The sequence below is a fragment of the Siphateles boraxobius genome, unplaced genomic scaffold (genome assembly GCF_051911475.1).
Source record: "Siphateles boraxobius isolate OS27281-9 unplaced genomic scaffold, OSU_SipBor_1 311, whole genome shotgun sequence".
Taxonomy (NCBI): Eukaryota; Metazoa; Chordata; class Actinopteri; order Cypriniformes; family Leuciscidae; genus Siphateles; species Siphateles boraxobius.
In genome coordinates, this window is record NW_027508933.1 from 1 (window position 1) to 18541 (window position 18541).

General features: G+C 39.8%; 40 non-coding genes across 40 annotated transcripts; all 40 read left to right on the plus strand.

The window, feature by feature from the left end:
* The first annotated feature begins 422 nt into the window (after positions 1-422).
* On the plus strand, positions 423-541 carry LOC143697187 (5S ribosomal RNA). Its single transcript, XR_013186219.1, has one exon. It is a non-coding gene; the product is annotated as a 5S ribosomal RNA (ribosomal RNA).
* A 371-nt stretch (positions 542-912) lies between these two features.
* LOC143697298 (5S ribosomal RNA) lies at positions 913-1031 on the plus strand. The gene has a single exon (XR_013186330.1). It is a non-coding gene; the product is annotated as a 5S ribosomal RNA (ribosomal RNA).
* A 363-nt stretch (positions 1032-1394) lies between these two features.
* On the plus strand, positions 1395-1513 carry LOC143697353 (5S ribosomal RNA). Its single transcript, XR_013186384.1, has one exon. It is a non-coding gene; the product is annotated as a 5S ribosomal RNA (ribosomal RNA).
* Positions 1514-1876: 363 nt separating this feature from the next.
* LOC143697364 (5S ribosomal RNA) lies at positions 1877-1995 on the plus strand. The gene has a single exon (XR_013186395.1). It is a non-coding gene; the product is annotated as a 5S ribosomal RNA (ribosomal RNA).
* Positions 1996-2367: 372 nt separating this feature from the next.
* LOC143697375 (5S ribosomal RNA) lies at positions 2368-2486 on the plus strand. The gene has a single exon (XR_013186406.1). It is a non-coding gene; the product is annotated as a 5S ribosomal RNA (ribosomal RNA).
* Positions 2487-2857: 371 nt separating this feature from the next.
* On the plus strand, positions 2858-2976 carry LOC143697193 (5S ribosomal RNA). The gene has a single exon (XR_013186225.1). It is a non-coding gene; the product is annotated as a 5S ribosomal RNA (ribosomal RNA).
* Positions 2977-3138: 162 nt separating this feature from the next.
* On the plus strand, positions 3139-3257 carry LOC143697204 (5S ribosomal RNA). The gene has a single exon (XR_013186236.1). It is a non-coding gene; the product is annotated as a 5S ribosomal RNA (ribosomal RNA).
* A 372-nt stretch (positions 3258-3629) lies between these two features.
* LOC143697215 (5S ribosomal RNA) lies at positions 3630-3748 on the plus strand. Its single transcript, XR_013186247.1, has one exon. It is a non-coding gene; the product is annotated as a 5S ribosomal RNA (ribosomal RNA).
* Positions 3749-4119: 371 nt separating this feature from the next.
* Positions 4120-4238, plus strand: LOC143697226 (5S ribosomal RNA). The gene has a single exon (XR_013186258.1). It is a non-coding gene; the product is annotated as a 5S ribosomal RNA (ribosomal RNA).
* Positions 4239-4609: 371 nt separating this feature from the next.
* LOC143697237 (5S ribosomal RNA) lies at positions 4610-4728 on the plus strand. Its single transcript, XR_013186269.1, has one exon. It is a non-coding gene; the product is annotated as a 5S ribosomal RNA (ribosomal RNA).
* A 371-nt stretch (positions 4729-5099) lies between these two features.
* LOC143697248 (5S ribosomal RNA) lies at positions 5100-5218 on the plus strand. Its single transcript, XR_013186280.1, has one exon. It is a non-coding gene; the product is annotated as a 5S ribosomal RNA (ribosomal RNA).
* A 162-nt stretch (positions 5219-5380) lies between these two features.
* On the plus strand, positions 5381-5499 carry LOC143697259 (5S ribosomal RNA). Its single transcript, XR_013186291.1, has one exon. It is a non-coding gene; the product is annotated as a 5S ribosomal RNA (ribosomal RNA).
* A 372-nt stretch (positions 5500-5871) lies between these two features.
* LOC143697270 (5S ribosomal RNA) lies at positions 5872-5990 on the plus strand. Its single transcript, XR_013186302.1, has one exon. It is a non-coding gene; the product is annotated as a 5S ribosomal RNA (ribosomal RNA).
* A 371-nt stretch (positions 5991-6361) lies between these two features.
* Positions 6362-6480, plus strand: LOC143697324 (5S ribosomal RNA). Its single transcript, XR_013186355.1, has one exon. It is a non-coding gene; the product is annotated as a 5S ribosomal RNA (ribosomal RNA).
* A 371-nt stretch (positions 6481-6851) lies between these two features.
* On the plus strand, positions 6852-6970 carry LOC143697281 (5S ribosomal RNA). Its single transcript, XR_013186313.1, has one exon. It is a non-coding gene; the product is annotated as a 5S ribosomal RNA (ribosomal RNA).
* A 363-nt stretch (positions 6971-7333) lies between these two features.
* LOC143697292 (5S ribosomal RNA) lies at positions 7334-7452 on the plus strand. The gene has a single exon (XR_013186324.1). It is a non-coding gene; the product is annotated as a 5S ribosomal RNA (ribosomal RNA).
* A 372-nt stretch (positions 7453-7824) lies between these two features.
* Positions 7825-7943, plus strand: LOC143697304 (5S ribosomal RNA). Its single transcript, XR_013186336.1, has one exon. It is a non-coding gene; the product is annotated as a 5S ribosomal RNA (ribosomal RNA).
* Positions 7944-8306: 363 nt separating this feature from the next.
* LOC143697316 (5S ribosomal RNA) lies at positions 8307-8425 on the plus strand. Its single transcript, XR_013186347.1, has one exon. It is a non-coding gene; the product is annotated as a 5S ribosomal RNA (ribosomal RNA).
* A 372-nt stretch (positions 8426-8797) lies between these two features.
* Positions 8798-8916, plus strand: LOC143697327 (5S ribosomal RNA). The gene has a single exon (XR_013186358.1). It is a non-coding gene; the product is annotated as a 5S ribosomal RNA (ribosomal RNA).
* A 371-nt stretch (positions 8917-9287) lies between these two features.
* On the plus strand, positions 9288-9406 carry LOC143697338 (5S ribosomal RNA). The gene has a single exon (XR_013186369.1). It is a non-coding gene; the product is annotated as a 5S ribosomal RNA (ribosomal RNA).
* Positions 9407-9568: 162 nt separating this feature from the next.
* LOC143697347 (5S ribosomal RNA) lies at positions 9569-9687 on the plus strand. The gene has a single exon (XR_013186378.1). It is a non-coding gene; the product is annotated as a 5S ribosomal RNA (ribosomal RNA).
* Positions 9688-10059: 372 nt separating this feature from the next.
* LOC143697348 (5S ribosomal RNA) lies at positions 10060-10178 on the plus strand. Its single transcript, XR_013186379.1, has one exon. It is a non-coding gene; the product is annotated as a 5S ribosomal RNA (ribosomal RNA).
* A 372-nt stretch (positions 10179-10550) lies between these two features.
* On the plus strand, positions 10551-10669 carry LOC143697349 (5S ribosomal RNA). The gene has a single exon (XR_013186380.1). It is a non-coding gene; the product is annotated as a 5S ribosomal RNA (ribosomal RNA).
* A 371-nt stretch (positions 10670-11040) lies between these two features.
* LOC143697350 (5S ribosomal RNA) lies at positions 11041-11159 on the plus strand. The gene has a single exon (XR_013186381.1). It is a non-coding gene; the product is annotated as a 5S ribosomal RNA (ribosomal RNA).
* A 371-nt stretch (positions 11160-11530) lies between these two features.
* On the plus strand, positions 11531-11649 carry LOC143697351 (5S ribosomal RNA). The gene has a single exon (XR_013186382.1). It is a non-coding gene; the product is annotated as a 5S ribosomal RNA (ribosomal RNA).
* Positions 11650-11811: 162 nt separating this feature from the next.
* On the plus strand, positions 11812-11930 carry LOC143697352 (5S ribosomal RNA). Its single transcript, XR_013186383.1, has one exon. It is a non-coding gene; the product is annotated as a 5S ribosomal RNA (ribosomal RNA).
* A 371-nt stretch (positions 11931-12301) lies between these two features.
* On the plus strand, positions 12302-12420 carry LOC143697325 (5S ribosomal RNA). Its single transcript, XR_013186356.1, has one exon. It is a non-coding gene; the product is annotated as a 5S ribosomal RNA (ribosomal RNA).
* A 372-nt stretch (positions 12421-12792) lies between these two features.
* LOC143697354 (5S ribosomal RNA) lies at positions 12793-12911 on the plus strand. The gene has a single exon (XR_013186385.1). It is a non-coding gene; the product is annotated as a 5S ribosomal RNA (ribosomal RNA).
* A 363-nt stretch (positions 12912-13274) lies between these two features.
* Positions 13275-13393, plus strand: LOC143697355 (5S ribosomal RNA). Its single transcript, XR_013186386.1, has one exon. It is a non-coding gene; the product is annotated as a 5S ribosomal RNA (ribosomal RNA).
* Positions 13394-13555: 162 nt separating this feature from the next.
* Positions 13556-13674, plus strand: LOC143697356 (5S ribosomal RNA). The gene has a single exon (XR_013186387.1). It is a non-coding gene; the product is annotated as a 5S ribosomal RNA (ribosomal RNA).
* Positions 13675-14046: 372 nt separating this feature from the next.
* LOC143697357 (5S ribosomal RNA) lies at positions 14047-14165 on the plus strand. Its single transcript, XR_013186388.1, has one exon. It is a non-coding gene; the product is annotated as a 5S ribosomal RNA (ribosomal RNA).
* A 372-nt stretch (positions 14166-14537) lies between these two features.
* LOC143697326 (5S ribosomal RNA) lies at positions 14538-14656 on the plus strand. The gene has a single exon (XR_013186357.1). It is a non-coding gene; the product is annotated as a 5S ribosomal RNA (ribosomal RNA).
* Positions 14657-15028: 372 nt separating this feature from the next.
* LOC143697358 (5S ribosomal RNA) lies at positions 15029-15147 on the plus strand. Its single transcript, XR_013186389.1, has one exon. It is a non-coding gene; the product is annotated as a 5S ribosomal RNA (ribosomal RNA).
* Positions 15148-15510: 363 nt separating this feature from the next.
* LOC143697359 (5S ribosomal RNA) lies at positions 15511-15629 on the plus strand. The gene has a single exon (XR_013186390.1). It is a non-coding gene; the product is annotated as a 5S ribosomal RNA (ribosomal RNA).
* A 371-nt stretch (positions 15630-16000) lies between these two features.
* On the plus strand, positions 16001-16119 carry LOC143697360 (5S ribosomal RNA). The gene has a single exon (XR_013186391.1). It is a non-coding gene; the product is annotated as a 5S ribosomal RNA (ribosomal RNA).
* Positions 16120-16491: 372 nt separating this feature from the next.
* On the plus strand, positions 16492-16610 carry LOC143697361 (5S ribosomal RNA). Its single transcript, XR_013186392.1, has one exon. It is a non-coding gene; the product is annotated as a 5S ribosomal RNA (ribosomal RNA).
* A 371-nt stretch (positions 16611-16981) lies between these two features.
* Positions 16982-17100, plus strand: LOC143697362 (5S ribosomal RNA). The gene has a single exon (XR_013186393.1). It is a non-coding gene; the product is annotated as a 5S ribosomal RNA (ribosomal RNA).
* A 162-nt stretch (positions 17101-17262) lies between these two features.
* LOC143697363 (5S ribosomal RNA) lies at positions 17263-17381 on the plus strand. The gene has a single exon (XR_013186394.1). It is a non-coding gene; the product is annotated as a 5S ribosomal RNA (ribosomal RNA).
* Positions 17382-17752: 371 nt separating this feature from the next.
* LOC143697328 (5S ribosomal RNA) lies at positions 17753-17871 on the plus strand. Its single transcript, XR_013186359.1, has one exon. It is a non-coding gene; the product is annotated as a 5S ribosomal RNA (ribosomal RNA).
* Positions 17872-18243: 372 nt separating this feature from the next.
* On the plus strand, positions 18244-18362 carry LOC143697365 (5S ribosomal RNA). The gene has a single exon (XR_013186396.1). It is a non-coding gene; the product is annotated as a 5S ribosomal RNA (ribosomal RNA).
* The last annotated feature ends 179 nt before the right edge of the window (positions 18363-18541 follow it).

The following is an 18541-nucleotide window of genomic DNA, read 5'->3' on the forward strand; positions in this document are numbered from 1 at the left end:
TGGTTAGTACTTGGATGGGAGACCGCCTGGGAATACCAGGTGCTGTAAGCTTTTAAAAAAAAAAAAAAAAAAAAAAGAGTGCCTGAGCTTCAAAAAGCCTTAAAAAGTCTCTGAGATTCTTCAGAAAGCATGAAAGAGTTTGAGTTTTTTCAAAAGTTCTTCTTAGTCTTCTTCACTAATGGTCTAAGCTTTTAAATAAGGCCTGGTTAGTACTTGGATGGGAGGCCGCATGGGAATACTAGGTGTTGTAAGCTTTTTTAAGAAAAAAAAAAAAGAGTCCCTGAGCTTCTTCAAAAAGCCTTAAAAAGTCTCTGAGATTCTTCAGAAAGCATGAAAGAGCTTGAGTTTTTTCAAAAGTTGTTCTTAGTTTTCTTCACTAATGGTCTAACCTTTTAAATAGCCCAATTTTGGCAGCAGTTTTAGCTTACGGCCATACCACCTTGGGCACGCCCGATCTCGTCTGATCTCGGAAGCTAAGCAGGGTCGGGCCTGGTTAGTACTTGGATGGGAGACCGCCTGGGAATACCAGGTGCTGTAAGCTTTTAAAAAAAAAAAAAAAAAAAAAAGAGTGCCTGAGCTTCAAAAAGCCTTAAAAAGTCTCTGAGATTCTTCAGAAAGCATGAAAGAGTTTGAGTTTTTTCAAAAGTTCTTCTTAGTCTTCTTCACTAATGGTCTAAGCTTTTAAATAAGGCCTGGTTAGTACTTGGATGGGAGGCCGCATGGGAATACTAGGTGTTGTAAGCTTTTTTAAGAAAAAAAAAAAAGAGTCCCTGAGCTTCTTCAAAAAGCCTTAAAAAGTCTCTGAGATTCTTCAGAAAGCATGAAAGAGCTTGAGTTTTTTCAAAAGTTGTTCTTAGTTTTCTTCACTAATGGTCTAACCTTTTAAATAGCCCAATTTTGGCAGCAGTTTTAGCTTACGGCCATACCACCTTGGGCACGCCCGATCTCGTCTGATCTCGGAAGCTAAGCAGGGTCGGGCCTGGTTAGTACTTGGATGGGAGACCGCCTGGGAATACCAGGTGCTGTAAGCTTTTAAAAAAAAAAAAAAGAGTGCCTGAGCTTCAAAAAGCCTTAAAAAGTCTCTGAGATTCTTCAGAAAGCATGAAAGAGTTTGAGTTTTTTCAAAAGTTCTTCTTAGTCTTCTTCACTAATGGTCTAAGCTTTTAAATAAGGCCTGGTTAGTACTTGGATGGGAGGCCGCATGGGAATACTAGGTGTTGTAAGCTTTTTTAAGAAAAAAAAAAAAGAGTCCCTGAGCTTCTTCAAAAAGCCTTAAAAAGTCTCTGAGATTCTTCAGAAAGCATGAAAGAGCTTGAGTTTTTTCAAAAGTTGTTCTTAGTTTTCTTCACTAATGGTCTAACCTTTTAAATAGCCCAATTTTGGCAGCAGTTTTAGCTTACGGCCATACCACCTTGGGCACGCCCGATCTCGTCTGATCTCGGAAGCTAAGCAGGGTCGGGCCTGGTTAGTACTTGGATGGGAGACCGCCTGGGAATACCAGGTGCTGTAAGCTTTTAAAAAAAAAAAAAAGAGTGCCTGAGCTTCAAAAAGCCTTAAAAAGTCTCTGAGATTCTTCAGAAAGCATGAAAGAGTTTGAGTTTTTTCAAAAGTTCTTCTTAGTCTTCTTCACTAATGGTCTAAGCTTTTAAATAAGGCCTGGTTAGTACTTGGATGGGAGGCCGCATGGGAATACTAGGTGTTGTAAGCTTTTTTAAGAAAAAAAAAAAAGAGTCCCTGAGCTTCTTCAAAAAGCCTTAAAAAGTCTCTGAGATTCTTCAGAAAGCATGAAAGAGCTTGAGTTTTTTCAAAAGTTGTTCTTAGTTTTCTTCACTAATGGTCTAACCTTTTAAATAGCCCAATTTTGGCAGCAGTTTTAGCTTACGGCCATACCACCTTGGGCACGCCCGATCTCGTCTGATCTCGGAAGCTAAGCAGGGTCGGGCCTGGTTAGTACTTGGATGGGAGACCGCCTGGGAATACCAGGTGCTGTAAGCTTTTAAAAAAAAAAAAAAAAAAAAAAAGAGTGCCTGAGCTTCAAAAAGCCTTAAAAAGTCTCTGAGATTCTTCAGAAAGCATGAAAGAGTTTGAGTTTTTTCAAAAGTTCTTCTTAGTCTTCTTCACTAATGGTCTAAGCTTTTAAATAAGGCCTGGTTAGTACTTGGATGGGAGGCCGCATGGGAATACTAGGTGTTGTAAGCTTTTTTAAGAAAAAAAAAAAAGAGTCCCTGAGCTTCTTCAAAAAGCCTTAAAAAGTCTCTGAGATTCTTCAGAAAGCATGAAAGAGCTTGAGTTTTTTCAAAAGTTGTTCTTAGTTTTCTTCACTAATGGTCTAACCTTTTAAATAGCCCAATTTTGGCAGCAGTTTTAGCTTACGGCCATACCACCTTGGGCACGCCCGATCTCGTCTGATCTCGGAAGCTAAGCAGGGTCGGGCCTGGTTAGTACTTGGATGGGAGACCGCCTGGGAATACCAGGTGCTGTAAGCTTTTAAAAAAAAAAAAAAAAAAAAAAGAGTGCCTGAGCTTCAAAAAGCCTTAAAAAGTCTCTGAGATTCTTCAGAAAGCATGAAAGAGTTTGAGTTTTTTCAAAAGTTCTTCTTAGTCTTCTTCACTAATGGTCTAAGCTTTTAAATAAGGCCTGGTTAGTACTTGGATGGGAGGCCGCATGGGAATACTAGGTGTTGTAAGCTTTTTTAAGAAAAAAAAAAAAGAGTCCCTGAGCTTCTTCAAAAAGCCTTAAAAAGTCTCTGAGATTCTTCAGAAAGCATGAAAGAGCTTGAGTTTTTTCAAAAGTTGTTCTTAGTTTTCTTCACTAATGGTCTAACCTTTTAAATAGCCCAATTTTGGCAGCAGTTTTAGCTTACGGCCATACCACCTTGGGCACGCCCGATCTCGTCTGATCTCGGAAGCTAAGCAGGGTCGGGCCTGGTTAGTACTTGGATGGGAGACCGCCTGGGAATACCAGGTGCTGTAAGCTTTTAAAAAAAAAAAAAAGAGTGCCTGAGCTTCAAAAAGCCTTAAAAAGTCTCTGAGATTCTTCAGAAAGCATGAAAGAGTTTGAGTTTTTTCAAAAGTTGTTCTTAGTTTTCTTCACTAATGGTCTAACCTTTTAAATAGCCCAATTTTGGCAGCAGTATTCGCTTACGGCCATACCACCTTGGGCACGCCCGATCTCGTCTGATCTCGGAAGCTAAGCAGGGTCGGGCCTGGTTAGTACTTGGATGGGAGACCGCCTGGGAATACCAGGTGCTGTAAGCTTTTAAAAAAAAAAAAAAAAAAAAAAAGAGTGCCTGAGCTTCAAAAAGCCTTAAAAAGTCTCTGAGATTCTTCAGAAAGCATGAAAGAGTTTGAGTTTTTTCAAAAGTTCTTCTTAGTCTTCTTCACTAATGGTCTAAGCTTTTAAATAAGGCCTGGTTAGTACTTGGATGGGAGGCCGCATGGGAATACTAGGTGTTGTAAGCTTTTTTAAGAAAAAAAAAAAAGAGTCCCTGAGCTTCTTCAAAAAGCCTTAAAAAGTCTCTGAGATTCTTCAGAAAGCATGAAAGAGCTTGAGTTTTTTCAAAAGTTGTTCTTAGTTTTCTTCACTAATGGTCTAACCTTTTAAATAGCCCAATTTTGGCAGCAGTTTTAGCTTACGGCCATACCACCTTGGGCACGCCCGATCTCGTCTGATCTCGGAAGCTAAGCAGGGTCGGGCCTGGTTAGTACTTGGATGGGAGACCGCCTGGGAATACCAGGTGCTGTAAGCTTTTAAAAAAAAAAAAAAAAAAAAAAGAGTGCCTGAGCTTCAAAAAGCCTTAAAAAGTCTCTGAGATTCTTCAGAAAGCATGAAAGAGTTTGAGTTTTTTCAAAAGTTCTTCTTAGTCTTCTTCACTAATGGTCTAAGCTTTTAAATAAGGCCTGGTTAGTACTTGGATGGGAGGCCGCATGGGAATACTAGGTGTTGTAAGCTTTTTTAAGAAAAAAAAAAAAGAGTCCCTGAGCTTCTTCAAAAAGCCTTAAAAAGTCTCTGAGATTCTTCAGAAAGCATGAAAGAGCTTGAGTTTTTTCAAAAGTTGTTCTTAGTTTTCTTCACTAATGGTCTAACCTTTTAAATAGCCCAATTTTGGCAGCAGTTTTAGCTTACGGCCATACCACCTTGGGCACGCCCGATCTCGTCTGATCTCGGAAGCTAAGCAGGGTCGGGCCTGGTTAGTACTTGGATGGGAGACCGCCTGGGAATACCAGGTGCTGTAAGCTTTTAAAAAAAAAAAAAAAAAAAAAAGAGTGCCTGAGCTTCAAAAAGCCTTAAAAAGTCTCTGAGATTCTTCAGAAAGCATGAAAGAGTTTGAGTTTTTTCAAAAGTTCTTCTTAGTCTTCTTCACTAATGGTCTAAGCTTTTAAATAAGGCCTGGTTAGTACTTGGATGGGAGGCCGCATGGGAATACTAGGTGTTGTAAGCTTTTTTAAGAAAAAAAAAAAAGAGTCCCTGAGCTTCTTCAAAAAGCCTTAAAAAGTCTCTGAGATTCTTCAGAAAGCATGAAAGAGCTTGAGTTTTTTCAAAAGTTGTTCTTAGTTTTCTTCACTAATGGTCTAACCTTTTAAATAGCCCAATTTTGGCAGCAGTTTTAGCTTACGGCCATACCACCTTGGGCACGCCCGATCTCGTCTGATCTCGGAAGCTAAGCAGGGTCGGGCCTGGTTAGTACTTGGATGGGAGACCGCCTGGGAATACCAGGTGCTGTAAGCTTTTAAAAAAAAAAAAAAAAAAAAAAGAGTGCCTGAGCTTCAAAAAGCCTTAAAAAGTCTCTGAGATTCTTCAGAAAGCATGAAAGAGTTTGAGTTTTTTCAAAAGTTCTTCTTAGTCTTCTTCACTAATGGTCTAAGCTTTTAAATAAGGCCTGGTTAGTACTTGGATGGGAGGCCGCATGGGAATACTAGGTGTTGTAAGCTTTTTTAAGAAAAAAAAAAAAGAGTCCCTGAGCTTCTTCAAAAAGCCTTAAAAAGTCTCTGAGATTCTTCAGAAAGCATGAAAGAGCTTGAGTTTTTTCAAAAGTTGTTCTTAGTTTTCTTCACTAATGGTCTAACCTTTTAAATAGCCCAATTTTGGCAGCAGTTTTAGCTTACGGCCATACCACCTTGGGCACGCCCGATCTCGTCTGATCTCGGAAGCTAAGCAGGGTCGGGCCTGGTTAGTACTTGGATGGGAGACCGCCTGGGAATACCAGGTGCTGTAAGCTTTTAAAAAAAAAAAAAAGAGTGCCTGAGCTTCAAAAAGCCTTAAAAAGTCTCTGAGATTCTTCAGAAAGCATGAAAGAGTTTGAGTTTTTTCAAAAGTTGTTCTTAGTTTTCTTCACTAATGGTCTAACCTTTTAAATAGCCCAATTTTGGCAGCAGTATTCGCTTACGGCCATACCACCTTGGGCACGCCCGATCTCGTCTGATCTCGGAAGCTAAGCAGGGTCGGGCCTGGTTAGTACTTGGATGGGAGACCGCCTGGGAATACCAGGTGCTGTAAGCTTTTAAAAAAAAAAAAAAAAAAAAAAAGAGTGCCTGAGCTTCAAAAAGCCTTAAAAAGTCTCTGAGATTCTTCAGAAAGCATGAAAGAGTTTGAGTTTTTTCAAAAGTTCTTCTTAGTCTTCTTCACTAATGGTCTAAGCTTTTAAATAAGGCCTGGTTAGTACTTGGATGGGAGGCCGCATGGGAATACTAGGTGTTGTAAGCTTTTTTAAGAAAAAAAAAAAAGAGTCCCTGAGCTTCTTCAAAAAGCCTTAAAAAGTCTCTGAGATTCTTCAGAAAGCATGAAAGAGCTTGAGTTTTTTCAAAAGTTGTTCTTAGTTTTCTTCACTAATGGTCTAACCTTTTAAATAGCCCAATTTTGGCAGCAGTTTTAGCTTACGGCCATACCACCTTGGGCACGCCCGATCTCGTCTGATCTCGGAAGCTAAGCAGGGTCGGGCCTGGTTAGTACTTGGATGGGAGACCGCCTGGGAATACCAGGTGCTGTAAGCTTTTAAAAAAAAAAAAAAAAAAAAAAGAGTGCCTGAGCTTCAAAAAGCCTTAAAAAGTCTCTGAGATTCTTCAGAAAGCATGAAAGAGTTTGAGTTTTTTCAAAAGTTCTTCTTAGTCTTCTTCACTAATGGTCTAAGCTTTTAAATAAGGCCTGGTTAGTACTTGGATGGGAGGCCGCATGGGAATACTAGGTGTTGTAAGCTTTTTTAAGAAAAAAAAAAAAGAGTCCCTGAGCTTCTTCAAAAAGCCTTAAAAAGTCTCTGAGATTCTTCAGAAAGCATGAAAGAGCTTGAGTTTTTTCAAAAGTTGTTCTTAGTTTTCTTCACTAATGGTCTAACCTTTTAAATAGCCCAATTTTGGCAGCAGTTTTAGCTTACGGCCATACCACCTTGGGCATGCCCGATCTCGTCTGATCTCGGAAGCTAAGCAGGGTCGGGCCTGGTTAGTACTTGGATGGGAGACCGCCTGGGAATACCAGGTGCTGTAAGCTTTTAAAAAAAAAAAAAAAAAAAAAAGAGTGCCTGAGCTTCAAAAAGCCTTAAAAAGTCTCTGAGATTCTTCAGAAAGCATGAAAGAGTTTGAGTTTTTTCAAAAGTTCTTCTTAGTCTTCTTCACTAATGGTCTAAGCTTTTAAATAAGGCCTGGTTAGTACTTGGATGGGAGGCCGCATGGGAATACTAGGTGTTGTAAGCTTTTTTAAGAAAAAAAAAAAAGAGTCCCTGAGCTTCTTCAAAAAGCCTTAAAAAGTCTCTGAGATTCTTCAGAAAGCATGAAAGAGCTTGAGTTTTTTCAAAAGTTGTTCTTAGTTTTCTTCACTAATGGTCTAACCTTTTAAATAGCCCAATTTTGGCAGCAGTTTTAGCTTACGGCCATACCACCTTGGGCACGCCCGATCTCGTCTGATCTCGGAAGCTAAGCAGGGTCGGGCCTGGTTAGTACTTGGATGGGAGACCGCCTGGGAATACCAGGTGCTGTAAGCTTTTAAAAAAAAAAAAAAGAGTGCCTGAGCTTCAAAAAGCCTTAAAAAGTCTCTGAGATTCTTCAGAAAGCATGAAAGAGTTTGAGTTTTTTCAAAAGTTCTTCTTAGTCTTCTTCACTAATGGTCTAAGCTTTTAAATAAGGCCTGGTTAGTACTTGGATGGGAGGCCGCATGGGAATACTAGGTGTTGTAAGCTTTTTTAAGAAAAAAAAAAAAGAGTCCCTGAGCTTCTTCAAAAAGCCTTAAAAAGTCTCTGAGATTCTTCAGAAAGCATGAAAGAGCTTGAGTTTTTTCAAAAGTTGTTCTTAGTTTTCTTCACTAATGGTCTAACCTTTTAAATAGCCCAATTTTGGCAGCAGTTTTAGCTTACGGCCATACCACCTTGGGCACGCCCGATCTCGTCTGATCTCGGAAGCTAAGCAGGGTCGGGCCTGGTTAGTACTTGGATGGGAGACCGCCTGGGAATACCAGGTGCTGTAAGCTTTTAAAAAAAAAAAAAAAAAAAAAAAGAGTGCCTGAGCTTCAAAAAGCCTTAAAAAGTCTCTGAGATTCTTCAGAAAGCATGAAAGAGTTTGAGTTTTTTCAAAAGTTCTTCTTAGTCTTCTTCACTAATGGTCTAAGCTTTTAAATAAGGCCTGGTTAGTACTTGGATGGGAGGCCGCATGGGAATACTAGGTGTTGTAAGCTTTTTTAAGAAAAAAAAAAAAGAGTCCCTGAGCTTCTTCAAAAAGCCTTAAAAAGTCTCTGAGATTCTTCAGAAAGCATGAAAGAGCTTGAGTTTTTTCAAAAGTTGTTCTTAGTTTTCTTCACTAATGGTCTAACCTTTTAAATAGCCCAATTTTGGCAGCAGTTTTAGCTTACGGCCATACCACCTTGGGCACGCCCGATCTCGTCTGATCTCGGAAGCTAAGCAGGGTCGGGCCTGGTTAGTACTTGGATGGGAGACCGCCTGGGAATACCAGGTGCTGTAAGCTTTTAAAAAAAAAAAAAAGAGTGCCTGAGCTTCAAAAAGCCTTAAAAAGTCTCTGAGATTCTTCAGAAAGCATGAAAGAGTTTGAGTTTTTTCAAAAGTTCTTCTTAGTCTTCTTCACTAATGGTCTAAGCTTTTAAATAAGGCCTGGTTAGTACTTGGATGGGAGGCCGCATGGGAATACTAGGTGTTGTAAGCTTTTTTAAGAAAAAAAAAAAAGAGTCCCTGAGCTTCTTCAAAAAGCCTTAAAAAGTCTCTGAGATTCTTCAGAAAGCATGAAAGAGCTTGAGTTTTTTCAAAAGTTGTTCTTAGTTTTCTTCACTAATGGTCTAACCTTTTAAATAGCCCAATTTTGGCAGCAGTTTTAGCTTACGGCCATACCACCTTGGGCACGCCCGATCTCGTCTGATCTCGGAAGCTAAGCAGGGTCGGGCCTGGTTAGTACTTGGATGGGAGACCGCCTGGGAATACCAGGTGCTGTAAGCTTTTAAAAAAAAAAAAAAAAAAAAAAAGAGTGCCTGAGCTTCAAAAAGCCTTAAAAAGTCTCTGAGATTCTTCAGAAAGCATGAAAGAGTTTGAGTTTTTTCAAAAGTTCTTCTTAGTCTTCTTCACTAATGGTCTAAGCTTTTAAATAAGGCCTGGTTAGTACTTGGATGGGAGGCCGCATGGGAATACTAGGTGTTGTAAGCTTTTTTAAGAAAAAAAAAAAAGAGTCCCTGAGCTTCTTCAAAAAGCCTTAAAAAGTCTCTGAGATTCTTCAGAAAGCATGAAAGAGCTTGAGTTTTTTCAAAAGTTGTTCTTAGTTTTCTTCACTAATGGTCTAACCTTTTAAATAGCCCAATTTTGGCAGCAGTTTTAGCTTACGGCCATACCACCTTGGGCACGCCCGATCTCGTCTGATCTCGGAAGCTAAGCAGGGTCGGGCCTGGTTAGTACTTGGATGGGAGACCGCCTGGGAATACCAGGTGCTGTAAGCTTTTAAAAAAAAAAAAAAAAAAAAAAGAGTGCCTGAGCTTCAAAAAGCCTTAAAAAGTCTCTGAGATTCTTCAGAAAGCATGAAAGAGTTTGAGTTTTTTCAAAAGTTCTTCTTAGTCTTCTTCACTAATGGTCTAAGCTTTTAAATAAGGCCTGGTTAGTACTTGGATGGGAGGCCGCATGGGAATACTAGGTGTTGTAAGCTTTTTTAAGAAAAAAAAAAAAGAGTCCCTGAGCTTCTTCAAAAAGCCTTAAAAAGTCTCTGAGATTCTTCAGAAAGCATGAAAGAGCTTGAGTTTTTTCAAAAGTTGTTCTTAGTTTTCTTCACTAATGGTCTAACCTTTTAAATAGCCCAATTTTGGCAGCAGTTTTAGCTTACGGCCATACCACCTTGGGCACGCCCGATCTCGTCTGATCTCGGAAGCTAAGCAGGGTCGGGCCTGGTTAGTACTTGGATGGGAGACCGCCTGGGAATACCAGGTGCTGTAAGCTTTTAAAAAAAAAAAAAAGAGTGCCTGAGCTTCAAAAAGCCTTAAAAAGTCTCTGAGATTCTTCAGAAAGCATGAAAGAGTTTGAGTTTTTTCAAAAGTTGTTCTTAGTTTTCTTCACTAATGGTCTAACCTTTTAAATAGCCCAATTTTGGCAGCAGTATTCGCTTACGGCCATACCACCTTGGGCACGCCCGATCTCGTCTGATCTCGGAAGCTAAGCAGGGTCGGGCCTGGTTAGTACTTGGATGGGAGACCGCCTGGGAATACCAGGTGCTGTAAGCTTTTAAAAAAAAAAAAAAAAAAAAAAAGAGTGCCTGAGCTTCAAAAAGCCTTAAAAAGTCTCTGAGATTCTTCAGAAAGCATGAAAGAGTTTGAGTTTTTTCAAAAGTTCTTCTTAGTCTTCTTCACTAATGGTCTAAGCTTTTAAATAAGGCCTGGTTAGTACTTGGATGGGAGGCCGCATGGGAATACTAGGTGTTGTAAGCTTTTTTAAGAAAAAAAAAAAAGAGTCCCTGAGCTTCTTCAAAAAGCCTTAAAAAGTCTCTGAGATTCTTCAGAAAGCATGAAAGAGCTTGAGTTTTTTCAAAAGTTGTTCTTAGTTTTCTTCACTAATGGTCTAACCTTTTAAATAGCCCAATTTTGGCAGCAGTTTTAGCTTACGGCCATACCACCTTGGGCACGCCCGATCTCGTCTGATCTCGGAAGCTAAGCAGGGTCGGGCCTGGTTAGTACTTGGATGGGAGACCGCCTGGGAATACCAGGTGCTGTAAGCTTTTAAAAAAAAAAAAAAAAAAAAAAAGAGTGCCTGAGCTTCAAAAAGCCTTAAAAAGTCTCTGAGATTCTTCAGAAAGCATGAAAGAGTTTGAGTTTTTTCAAAAGTTCTTCTTAGTCTTCTTCACTAATGGTCTAAGCTTTTAAATAAGGCCTGGTTAGTACTTGGATGGGAGGCCGCATGGGAATACTAGGTGTTGTAAGCTTTTTTAAGAAAAAAAAAAAAGAGTCCCTGAGCTTCTTCAAAAAGCCTTAAAAAGTCTCTGAGATTCTTCAGAAAGCATGAAAGAGCTTGAGTTTTTTCAAAAGTTGTTCTTAGTTTTCTTCACTAATGGTCTAACCTTTTAAATAGCCCAATTTTGGCAGCAGTTTTAGCTTACGGCCATACCACCTTGGGCACGCCCGATCTCGTCTGATCTCGGAAGCTAAGCAGGGTCGGGCCTGGTTAGTACTTGGATGGGAGACCGCCTGGGAATACCAGGTGCTGTAAGCTTTTAAAAAAAAAAAAAAAAAAAAAAGAGTGCCTGAGCTTCAAAAAGCCTTAAAAAGTCTCTGAGATTCTTCAGAAAGCATGAAAGAGTTTGAGTTTTTTCAAAAGTTCTTCTTAGTCTTCTTCACTAATGGTCTAAGCTTTTAAATAAGGCCTGGTTAGTACTTGGATGGGAGGCCGCATGGGAATACTAGGTGTTGTAAGCTTTTTTAAGAAAAAAAAAAAAGAGTCCCTGAGCTTCTTCAAAAAGCCTTAAAAAGTCTCTGAGATTCTTCAGAAAGCATGAAAGAGCTTGAGTTTTTTCAAAAGTTGTTCTTAGTTTTCTTCACTAATGGTCTAACCTTTTAAATAGCCCAATTTTGGCAGCAGTTTTAGCTTACGGCCATACCACCTTGGGCACGCCCGATCTCGTCTGATCTCGGAAGCTAAGCAGGGTCGGGCCTGGTTAGTACTTGGATGGGAGACCGCCTGGGAATACCAGGTGCTGTAAGCTTTTAAAAAAAAAAAAAAAAAAAAAAGAGTGCCTGAGCTTCAAAAAGCCTTAAAAAGTCTCTGAGATTCTTCAGAAAGCATGAAAGAGTTTGAGTTTTTTCAAAAGTTCTTCTTAGTCTTCTTCACTAATGGTCTAAGCTTTTAAATAAGGCCTGGTTAGTACTTGGATGGGAGGCCGCATGGGAATACTAGGTGTTGTAAGCTTTTTTAAGAAAAAAAAAAAAGAGTCCCTGAGCTTCTTCAAAAAGCCTTAAAAAGTCTCTGAGATTCTTCAGAAAGCATGAAAGAGCTTGAGTTTTTTCAAAAGTTGTTCTTAGTTTTCTTCACTAATGGTCTAACCTTTTAAATAGCCCAATTTTGGCAGCAGTTTTAGCTTACGGCCATACCACCTTGGGCACGCCCGATCTCGTCTGATCTCGGAAGCTAAGCAGGGTCGGGCCTGGTTAGTACTTGGATGGGAGACCGCCTGGGAATACCAGGTGCTGTAAGCTTTTAAAAAAAAAAAAAAGAGTGCCTGAGCTTCAAAAAGCCTTAAAAAGTCTCTGAGATTCTTCAGAAAGCATGAAAGAGTTTGAGTTTTTTCAAAAGTTGTTCTTAGTTTTCTTCACTAATGGTCTAACCTTTTAAATAGCCCAATTTTGGCAGCAGTATTCGCTTACGGCCATACCACCTTGGGCACGCCCGATCTCGTCTGATCTCGGAAGCTAAGCAGGGTCGGGCCTGGTTAGTACTTGGATGGGAGACCGCCTGGGAATACCAGGTGCTGTAAGCTTTTAAAAAAAAAAAAAAAAAAAAAAGAGTGCCTGAGCTTCAAAAAGCCTTAAAAAGTCTCTGAGATTCTTCAGAAAGCATGAAAGAGTTTGAGTTTTTTCAAAAGTTCTTCTTAGTCTTCTTCACTAATGGTCTAAGCTTTTAAATAAGGCCTGGTTAGTACTTGGATGGGAGGCCGCATGGGAATACTAGGTGTTGTAAGCTTTTTTAAGAAAAAAAAAAAAGAGTCCCTGAGCTTCTTCAAAAAGCCTTAAAAAGTCTCTGAGATTCTTCAGAAAGCATGAAAGAGCTTGAGTTTTTTCAAAAGTTGTTCTTAGTTTTCTTCACTAATGGTCTAACCTTTTAAATAGCCCAATTTTGGCAGCAGTTTTAGCTTACGGCCATACCACCTTGGGCATGCCCGATCTCGTCTGATCTCGGAAGCTAAGCAGGGTCGGGCCTGGTTAGTACTTGGATGGGAGACCGCCTGGGAATACCAGGTGCTGTAAGCTTTTAAAAAAAAAAAAAAAAAAAAAAAGAGTGCCTGAGCTTCAAAAAGCCTTAAAAAGTCTCTGAGATTCTTCAGAAAGCATGAAAGAGTTTGAGTTTTTTCAAAAGTTCTTCTTAGTCTTCTTCACTAATGGTCTAAGCTTTTAAATAAGGCCTGGTTAGTACTTGGATGGGAGGCCGCATGGGAATACTAGGTGTTGTAAGCTTTTTTAAGAAAAAAAAAAAAGAGTCCCTGAGCTTCTTCAAAAAGCCTTAAAAAGTCTCTGAGATTCTTCAGAAAGCATGAAAGAGCTTGAGTTTTTTCAAAAGTTGTTCTTAGTTTTCTTCACTAATGGTCTAACCTTTTAAATAGCCCAATTTTGGCAGCAGTTTTAGCTTACGGCCATACCACCTTGGGCACGCCCGATCTCGTCTGATCTCGGAAGCTAAGCAGGGTCGGGCCTGGTTAGTACTTGGATGGGAGACCGCCTGGGAATACCAGGTGCTGTAAGCTTTTAAAAAAAAAAAAAAGAGTGCCTGAGCTTCAAAAAGCCTTAAAAAGTCTCTGAGATTCTTCAGAAAGCATGAAAGAGTTTGAGTTTTTTCAAAAGTTCTTCTTAGTCTTCTTCACTAATGGTCTAAGCTTTTAAATAAGGCCTGGTTAGTACTTGGATGGGAGGCCGCATGGGAATACTAGGTGTTGTAAGCTTTTTTAAGAAAAAAAAAAAAGAGTCCCTGAGCTTCTTCAAAAAGCCTTAAAAAGTCTCTGAGATTCTTCAGAAAGCATGAAAGAGCTTGAGTTTTTTCAAAAGTTGTTCTTAGTTTTCTTCACTAATGGTCTAACCTTTTAAATAGCCCAATTTTGGCAGCAGTTTTAGCTTACGGCCATACCACCTTGGGCACGCCCGATCTCGTCTGATCTCGGAAGCTAAGCAGGGTCGGGCCTGGTTAGTACTTGGATGGGAGACCGCCTGGGAATACCAGGTGCTGTAAGCTTTTAAAAAAAAAAAAAAGAGTGCCTGAGCTTCAAAAAGCCTTAAAAAGTCTCTGAGATTCTTCAGAAAGCATGAAAGAGTTTGAGTTTTTTCAAAAGTTGTTCTTAGTTTTCTTCACTAATGGTCTAACCTTTTAAATAGCCCAATTTTGGCAGCAGTATTCGCTTACGGCCATACCACCTTGGGCACGCCCGATCTCGTCTGATCTCGGAAGCTAAGCAGGGTCGGGCCTGGTTAGTACTTGGATGGGAGACCGCCTGGGAATACCAGGTGCTGTAAGCTTTTAAAAAAAAAAAAAAAAAAAAAAAGAGTGCCTGAGCTTCAAAAAGCCTTAAAAAGTCTCTGAGATTCTTCAGAAAGCATGAAAGAGTTTGAGTTTTTTCAAAAGTTCTTCTTAGTCTTCTTCACTAATGGTCTAAGCTTTTAAATAAGGCCTGGTTAGTACTTGGATGGGAGGCCGCATGGGAATACTAGGTGTTGTAAGCTTTTTTAAGAAAAAAAAAAAAGAGTCCCTGAGCTTCTTCAAAAAGCCTTAAAAAGTCTCTGAGATTCTTCAGAAAGCATGAAAGAGCTTGAGTTTTTTCAAAAGTTGTTCTTAGTTTTCTTCACTAATGGTCTAACCTTTTAAATAGCCCAATTTTGGCAGCAGTTTTAGCTTACGGCCATACCACCTTGGGCACGCCCGATCTCGTCTGATCTCGGAAGCTAAGCAGGGTCGGGCCTGGTTAGTACTTGGATGGGAGACCGCCTGGGAATACCAGGTGCTGTAAGCTTTTAAAAAAAAAAAAAAAAAAAAAAAGAGTGCCTGAGCTTCAAAAAGCCTTAAAAAGTCTCTGAGATTCTTCAGAAAGCATGAAAGAGTTTGAGTTTTTTCAAAAGTTCTTCTTAGTCTTCTTCACTAATGGTCTAAGCTTTTAAATAAGGCCTGGTTAGTACTTGGATGGGAGGCCGCATGGGAATACTAGGTGTTGTAAGCTTTTTTAAGAAAAAAAAAAAAGAGTCCCTGAGCTTCTTCAAAAAGCCTTAAAAAGTCTCTGAGATTCTTCAGAAAGCATGAAAGAGCTTGAGTTTTTTCAAAAGTTGTTCTTAGTTTTCTTCACTAATGGTCTAACCTTTTAAATAGCCCAATTTTGGCAGCAGTTTTAGCTTACGGCCATACCACCTTGGGCATGCCCGATCTCGTCTGATCTCGGAAGCTAAGCAGGGTCGGGCCTGGTTAGTACTTGGATGGGAGACCGCCTGGGAATACCAGGTGCTGTAAGCTTTTAAAAAAAAAAAAAAAAAAAAAAAGAGTGCCTGAGCTTCAAAAAGCCTTAAAAAGTCTCTGAGATTCTTCAGAAAGCATGAAAGAGTTTGAGTTTTTTCAAAAGTTCTTCTTAGTCTTCTTCACTAATGGTCTAAGCTTTTAAATAAGGCCTGGTTAGTACTTGGATGGGAGGCCGCATGGGAATACTAGGTGTTGTAAGCTTTTTTAAGAAAAAAAAAAAAGAGTCCCTGAGCTTCTTCAAAAAGCCTTAAAAAGTCTCTGAGATTCTTCAGAAAGCATGAAAGAGCTTGAGTTTTTTCAAAAGTTGTTCTTAGTTTTCTTCACTAATGGTCTAACCTTTTAAATAGCCCAATTTTGGCAGCAGTTTTAGCTTACGGCCATACCACCTTGGGCACGCCCGATCTCGTCTGATCTCGGAAGCTAAGCAGGGTCGGGCCTGGTTAGTACTTGGATGGGAGACCGCCTGGGAATACCAGGTGCTGTAAGCTTTTAAAAAAAAAAAAAAGAGTGCCTGAGCTTCAAAAAGCCTTAAAAAGTCTCTGAGATTCTTCAGAAAGCATGAAAGAGTTTGAGTTTTTTCAAAAGTTCTTCTTAGTCTTCTTCACTAATGGTCTAAGCTTTTAAATAAGGCCTGGTTAGTACTTGGATGGGAGGCCGCATGGGAATACTAGGTGTTGTAAGCTTTTTTAAGAAAAAAAAAAAAGAGTCCCTGAGCTTCTTCAAAAAGCCTTAAAAAGTCTCTGAGATTCTTCAGAAAGCATGAAAGAGCTTGAGTTTTTTCAAAAGTTGTTCTTAGTTTTCTTCACTAATGGTCTAACCTTTTAAATAGCCCAATTTTGGCAGCAGTTTTAGCTTACGGCCATACCACCTTGGGCACGCCCGATCTCGTCTGATCTCGGAAGCTAAGCAGGGTCGGGCCTGGTTAGTACTTGGATGGGAGACCGCCTGGGAATACCAGGTGCTGTAAGCTTTTAAAAAAAAAAAAAAAAAAAAAAGAGTGCCTGAGCTTCAAAAAGCCTTAAAAAGTCTCTGAGATTCTTCAGAAAGCATGAAAGAGTTTGAGTTTTTTCAAAAGTTCTTCTTAGTCTTCTTCACTAATGGTCTAAGCTTTTAAATAAGGCCTGGTTAGTACTTGGATGGGAGGCCGCATGGGAATACTAGGTGTTGTAAGCTTTTTTAAGAAAAAAAAAAAAGAGTCCCTGAGCTTCTTCAAAAAGCCTTAAAAAGTCTCTGAGATTCTTCAGAAAGCATGAAAGAGCTTGAGTTTTTTCAAAAGTTGTTCTTAGTTTTCTTCACTAATGGTCTAACCTTTTAAATAGCCCAATTTTGGCAGCAGTTTTAGCTTACGGCCATACCACCTTGGGCACGCCCGATCTCGTCTGATCTCGGAAGCTAAGCAGGGTCGGGCCTGGTTAGTACTTGGATGGGAGACCGCCTGGGAATACCAGGTGCTGTAAGCTTTTAAAAAAAAAAAAAAAAAAAAAAAGAGTGCCTGAGCTTCAAAAAGCCTTAAAAAGTCTCTGAGATTCTTCAGAAAGCATGAAAGAGTTTGAGTTTTTTCAAAAGTTCTTCTTAGTCTTCTTCACTAATGGTCTAAGCTTTTAAATAAGGCCTGGTTAGTACTTGGATGGGAGGCCGCATGGGAATACTAGGTGTTGTAAGCTTTTTTAAGAAAAAAAAAAAAGAGTCCCTGAGCTTCTTCAAAAAGCCTTAAAAAGTCTCTGAGATTCTTCAGAAAGCATGAAAGAGCTTGAGTTTTTTCAAAAGTTGTTCTTAGTTTTCTTCACTAATGGTCTAACCTTTTAAATAGCCCAATTTTGGCAGCAGTTTTAGCTTACGGCCATACCACCTTGGGCACGCCCGATCTCGTCTGATCTCGGAAGCTAAGCAGGGTCGGGCCTGGTTAGTACTTGGATGGGAGACCGCCTGGGAATACCAGGTGCTGTAAGCTTTTAAAAAAAAAAAAAAAAAAAAAAGAGTGCCTGAGCTTCAAAAAGCCTTAAAAAGTCTCTGAGATTCTTCAGAAAGCATGAAAGAGTTTGAGTTTTTTCAAAAGTTCTTCTTAGTCTTCTTCACTAATGGTCTAAGCTTTTAAATAAGGCCTGGTTAGTACTTGGATGGGAGGCCGCATGGGAATACTAGGTGTTGTAAGCTTTTTTAAGAAAAAAAAAAAAGAGTCCCTGAGCTTCTTCAAAAAGCCTTAAAAAGTCTCTGAGATTCTTCAGAAAGCATGAAAGAGCTTGAGTTTTTTCAAAAGTTGTTCTTAGTTTTCTTCACTAATGGTCTAACCTTTTAAATAGCCCAATTTTGGCAGCAGTTTTAGCTTACGGCCATACCACCTTGGGCACGCCCGATCTCGTCTGATCTCGGAAGCTAAGCAGGGTCGGGCCTGGTTAGTACTTGGATGGGAGACCGCCTGGGAATACCAGGTGCTGTAAGCTTTTAAAAAAAAAAAAAAGAGTGCCTGAGCTTCAAAAAGCCTTAAAAAGTCTCTGAGATTCTTCAGAAAGCATGAAAGAGTTTGAGTTTTTTCAAAAGTTGTTCTTAGTTTTCTTCACTAATGGTCTAACCTTTTAAATAGCCCAATTTTGGCAGCAGTATTCGCTTACGGCCATACCACCTTGGGCACGCCCGATCTCGTCTGATCTCGGAAGCTAAGCAGGGTCGGGCCTGGTTAGTACTTGGATGGGAGACCGCCTGGGAATACCAGGTGCTGTAAGCTTTTAAAAAAAAAAAAAAAAAAAAAAGAGTGCCTGAGCTTCAAAAAGCCTTAAAAAGTCTCTGAGATTCTTCAGAAAGCATGAAAGAGTTTGAGTTTTTTCAAAAGTTCTTCTTAGTCTTCTTCACTAATGGTCTAAGCTTTTAAATAAGGCCTGGTTAGTACTTGGATGGGAGGCCGCATGGGAATACTAGGTGTTGTAAGCTTTTTTAAGAAAAAAAAAAAAGAGTCCCTGAGCTTCTTCAAAAAGCCTTAAAAAGTCTCTGAGATTCTTCAGAAAGCATGAAAGAGCTTGAGTTTTTTCAAAAGTTGTTCTTAGTTTTCTTCACTAATGGTCTAACCTTTTAAATAGCCCAATTTTGGCAGCAGTTTTAGCTTACGGCCATACCACCTTGGGCATGCCCGATCTCGTCTGATCTCGGAAGCTAAGCAGGGTCGGGCCTGGTTAGTACTTGGATGGGAGACCGCCTGGGAATACCAGGTGCTGTAAGCTTTTAAAAAAAAAAAAAAAAAAAAAAAGAGTGCCTGAGCTTCAAAAAGCCTTAAAAAGTCTCTGAGATTCTTCAGAAAGCATGAAAGAGTTTGAGTTTTTTCAAAAGTTCTTCTTAGTCTTCTTCACTAATGGTCTAAGCTTTTAAATAAGGCCTGGTTAGTACTTGGATGGGAGGCCGCATGGGAATACTAGGTGTTGTAAGCTTTTTTAAGAAAAAAAAAAAAGAGTCCCTGAGCTTCTTCAAAAAGCCTTAAAAAGTCTCTGAGATTCTTCAGAAAGCATGAAAGAGCTTGAGTTTTTTCAAAAGTTGTTCTTAGTTTTCTTCACTAATGGTCTAACCTTTTAAATAGCCCAATTTTGGCAGCAGTTTTAGCTTACGGCCATACCACCTTGGGCACGCCCGATCTCGTCTGATCTCGGAAGCTAAGCAGGGTCGGGCCTGGTTAGTACTTGGATGGGAGACCGCCTGGGAATACCAGGTGCTGTAAGCTTTTAAAAAAAAAAAAAAGAGTGCCTGAGCTTCAAAAAGCCTTAAAAAGTCTCTGAGATTCTTCAGAAAGCATGAAAGAGTTTGAGTTTTTTCAAAAGTTCTTCTTAGTCTTCTTCACTAATGGTCTAAGCTTTTAAATAAGGCCTGGTTAGTACTTGGATGGGAGGCCGCATGGGAATA